Here is a 5,323-nt window from a genome sequence, read left to right as displayed (position 1 = left end):
GGAAGGGAAGGGAAGGGAAGGGAAGGGAAGGGAAAAAAACTGACTCTGGAGTCAGAGGATCTGGGTTTAAATCCTACTTGTCTTACTTACTGCCTTTGTGACCTTGGTGAAATCATATTTAATCTCCTCAAGCTTCAGTTTCCTCTTCTCTTAAATTAGGGGATTAGATCAGGTATTCTGGAGTATTAATTGTATTAATATCAGACTCTATTCATCCCAGGTCTAATTTACTCCCTAGTAAAAGGTAGAGGCTTCCTTTAAGGCCCAACTCAACTCTTACTTTCTCCTTGAGGCCTTCTACCCATAGAGCTCTCTCAGTTTTCTCCTTTTATCACATGCAGTCTCATCTATGTGAACAAATAAGTTTGCCAAGAGCTACTCAGGGATTAAATATATAGTTTTAAGACCAAAAGCTGACATGTCACCAATAGGGCACCGCCCTGTAACCAGTGGGGCAAGTGAGTAGGGTGGTCTGGGCCACTAGAATAAGGATAGTCTCTGAAATGCCTAACAAGGAATTAGTAATGGGGGTCAAGGAGCTTACTCTAACTATGCTACACTAAACAAGGTGGGGGGGAGGAGGTGAAATGAGTAGCACCTAGTACGTGGGTCAGTTAAGCCTTAGTAAGTAAAGACATGATGCATCATAAGGTATCCTGGGGTTTAGGGCTAATCCAGTTGAACCAAATTTCACTGACTCACAGTTAAGAAAGAAAAGAATCCAAATATGTGTACACTACTCAGAAACCACAGTTTTATATATCATAACTATTTTCTTCAAAAGAGAATTGTAAGGTAATGGACTTAGCAACAATGAATAATAATAACAATAAATAGAATTCAATAAATATTAAATGACAGAAAACAACTACATATTGATGTCAGCTTCATTTCAGTATGAGTGTAGTTGATCAGCAAAGGTAAAAATTAATAATAGATTAGAAATAAGGATTAAAATGAGTGAAAAACATGTTATACAGCTATAACACTACTTTTAAAAATGTGACTGCAATTCATAGTTTTGTATCCTGAAATGTTTATGCTTATTGTTGATTAAGTCCTAGGACCTAGGCAGCTAAGGACAGCACAGTGGCACAGTGGATAGATGGAGCACAGAGCCTGGTGTCAGGAAGACCTGAGTTCTAATCTAGCCTCAGAATGAGCAAGTCATTTAATGTCTGTCTACCTCAGTTTCCTCAACTATAAAATAAGGATTGTTAATAGCATCTGTCTCACAGAGTTGTTATGAAGATAAACTGAGATTATATCTACATAGCACTTAACAGAGTGTCTGATACATATCAGACATTTAATAAATGTTTATTCCTTTCATTTCTTCTGCTAAAAAAAAGAATTAAAAAAAATCTCAACCATAACGTATTTGAACAAGTGAATGATTCTTAAAAATTGGAAAAGTTTTAAAGACAAGCAATCTGATTATTACCATTTCATAGAAGTTTAACTGTTATAAATAATAGTCACCAAAGTTAAAAGGCCAAAAGAACACATCCTCATCCACCAAACACTTGATCTCTTGCTAAACAAAGACATATGGCAGACATGGGAAACATCCTGGGATGAAAAATTATGAAAATTATCGCTTTACAAAGAGTGAAAAGCAGTAGAGAAAACGAGCCTGTACAAAACCTGATGTGATCATTCTCAAAGTATTTACAAATAAAATTGAAAGGAAGACAAATAGGCACAAACAGAACGTCCAGTATCTATTTTCATCTTAACAATAGCAGAACTCATACACTGAGATTCTACTACATCAGTGCCTTATGTGCTATGTGATATAGGGGAAATGGCATGACAGAAATTCAAGTTAGTAAAAGTGGCTAATCCAGAATACATACTAAGATAAGAAAGAAATAATAGAGGTGACACAATTTTAAGTGGAAAATTATAAACAAAGTGAAAAAAAATTATAGATGCTATTGATACCCAAAAAAATAGAGGGAGAAGGCAAGGATAACTACTGATTCAGTTGCCTGTTTACTCAGCTTCATAAAATCTTTATTGGAATAATGTGAGTATGCATTGATTACTCTTTATTTAGACATGAAGAGGAATCAATCAACATTCATTTATTATGTGTGTGCTATGTACCAGATAGAGTGCTAGATGCACAGGAAATCAAAAGGCTTACCCAGACAGTTTTCCATAGCATGCCACATTCTCAGTCATAGAGTTGACTAAGTGAGAAAGATAAAAAGTCTTTCTGTGTTTATTACTAGTATTAGTATTATTAATAATAACAATAGTACATATATAGATCTTTATGGTTTGCAAAGCATTTTACAAATATTAACTCATTTGATCCACACAAGAACCCTAGGAAGTAGGTTAAATGACTAGCAAACCCTAATGTCAAAGCCTCTACTTCAAAATGGTGTCTCGGACATACATTAAGATCCTGCCAGAGTCCAACATAAATGTTGTCCCAGAGTAGACAAAGAGCTATTCCAAGGAAATCTGCCTTGCAATTTATACAGATAATGTTAAATTAAACTAAGAATGTATTATGCCCACATTAGGACATAAATTTGTAAGGTAGCCTGTTGGCTTTGTTCATCGATGTAAATAGACAATGAGCTGAGCCCAATAAAAGAGGGAGATTGGGTGGGTACCATGTATGAGATTCACTAGCTTTCCCAATGATCCTATGTCATCGCCTGACACTTTCTCAGACCAGTATTCTTCCAGTGATGCTCTGAATCATGGAATACCATGAGCTCAGAACAATCAAAATTTCAGCTGAACTAGAGGACAATGCAAGGGTATATGGTGGGCAGACATGTCACCTGCATAAAAAGTATCAAAGATTGATAGAGGGAGACATCATGGTATAGTGAAAAGAGCCTTAGATTTGGAGTTAGAGGAGTTGAGTTCAAATCTTAACTCTCCCATTTTCTACCTCGATCTCTTTAGTCCCTAGTTTTCTCAACTGTAAAATGACAAGAAAAAATCAGATAACCACTAAGATTCCTATGAACTCTACATTTATAACTTTTTTTATCTGAAAAGCTGATAAGCTAGCATAAAAAGGGATAACAGTCCAAGGATCATACTGGCATTCCTGAAATATTCAAAGAACAAGCTAGAAATACTGGACATCCAAACAAATAGATGTGAAGTATTAAGGGTTGAGAAACCTGTAACAAAGAAAATCTATGAGAAAATTTGTTATTAAATGAATGTACTTGGGAAAACTGATTAGAGAGAGAAGTTTTCCTTGAGAAACCCCCAAGAAATTCAGAAAGCCACAGCAGGGTTAATGGAAAAACCTGTGAGTAAGAGCAACCAGTCCAGACATATCAACCCTCAGATCAAGACACCTCAGGGCCATCAGGGCTAAGGACCCCAGAACTCTGCCCTAAGATGTCATCGAGGTCCCTGAAGATCCAACATTCTGAACTTTTAAGATCCAGGGCCAACTAATCCTGAGAGGTGGAGGTCATTGGTCAATGCTCAATTATTAAGTGCTTAGGGATGGGGAGAGCTATGTTAATCATTGGTATATGAAGATAGATAAAACAAAATTGTCTCTGCTCTCAAAAAGCACATAATCTGATGGGAGAGAGGACATCTGGTTAACCATGTTACCTTGTCTACAAGACAGAGTAGATGGAAGGTAATTGGGAAGTAGATTATTGTATGCAAGGAACAGTAAGTAGGCAAGTGTTTATGAATCATAGAGTATGTGGAAGGTAATAAAATATAAGAAGTGGAAAGTAGGAAAGGGACAGGAGCTATGATCAAGATGACATGATCAGACCTGTACTTTAGAAAAACCCTTTAGCAGCTGAGTGGAGGTTGTATTGCAATGGGTAGAGATAAAGAAGGCTATTGCAATAATCTAGGCATGATGTAATGACCTGGACTAAGATTAGGACTGAATAGGTGGAGAGAAGAGGATGTATATTAGAAAGGTTGGGAACGTAGAAACAGTCAGACTTGACAACAGATTGAACATATGGAATGAGTTCAAGTGAAGGATGACACGAAGGTCATGAGCCTGAGTGACTCAGAGAATGGTGGTGCCCTCAATAGTAATAGAAAAGTTGGAAAGAAGAGAGTATTTAGAGAAGAATGATGAATTCTGTTTTAGGCATATTGAGTTTGAGTTGCCTATCAAAGATTCAGTTTAAGATTCTCAAAAGGCTTGTGATGTGGGACTGGAGTTCAGAAAACTGGGCCTGGATACATATAGATAGATAGATAGATAGATAGATAGATAGATAAAATCTGCTGCATAGGGATGATACAGAAAAACTAGGTTTTATCAATAATAGTCAACTATTCTTACAAAAAAATTTTTTCCAGGAAACAAAACCTTGCCCCAGTGCTGGAAAGATGAATAAATAGCTTTCCCATCATAGAAAGTGTTCCTTCCTGAGTTTTCCAGTTCTACTGACTAGAGACTATGTAATCCAGACCACTATTTCATGAAGAGATCAGACCAATAGACCTTCAGTCCTGGCTCCATGAACTCTTTGGACTTCTCCACCTCCTCATCAGCAGACTTTCTTCTACAATTATATCTTCCCCTATTAGAATATAAACTGAGGGTAAATAATGTCTTGTTTGTTTGTATTTATATCACCAGCACTTAGCACAGTGCCTCATACATAGCATATGTTTAATAAATGTTTTTAATCTACCTACCTATCTATCAAGATACAGTAAGATGTAGGCTACCATAAAGAATTATAACTGATCTAGGGATGCTTAAATATTTAACCTAGAAAGAGCAAATAATTCTATAACAATGAAGAAATGAAGGAGATAAAAAATGAAATAAAAGCTCTGGTGGAAAAAAATTGAAGGAGAATAGTTGGCTTAGAACAAAACTGATAAGCCTTATCCAATTAATGGATTCCCTGAAAATTAGAATAGACCAAATGGAAATCAATATTCTATAAAAGAGTAGGAAATATTAGAATAAAATCAATAAACTAAAAATTAGAAAAAAAATATAAGGTATCTTTTATGCAAACAACTGACCCAGAAAATAGACTAGTGAAAAATAATTTAAGAACAGTTAAGTTACCTCATAGCTTCCTCTCTGCCCCTCCAAAAAAAAGTCTATACATTATATTCCAAGAATTCATAAATGAAAACTGCCCAGGTCTACTAAAACAAGAAGGAAAACTCCTCAGAATGTCATAGTCAAAATCCAGAGCTTTGTGTCAAAGAAAAAATATTACCAGCAGCCAGAAAAAAAGTTCAAGTGCCAAGGAACCATAGTTAAGATCACACAAGACCTGGCAGCTTCAGGGGAGAGGGGGAGGAGAGAGAGAGAGAGAGAGAGAGAGAG

This window comes from Vombatus ursinus, unplaced genomic scaffold, assembly GCF_900497805.2.
Source record: "Vombatus ursinus unplaced genomic scaffold, bare-nosed wombat genome assembly UNPS02014786.1, whole genome shotgun sequence".
In the NCBI taxonomy this organism is placed as follows: Eukaryota; Metazoa; Chordata; class Mammalia; order Diprotodontia; family Vombatidae; genus Vombatus; species Vombatus ursinus.
The sequence above is the reverse complement of the archived record's forward strand: the minus strand, read 5'-3'. Positions refer to the sequence as shown.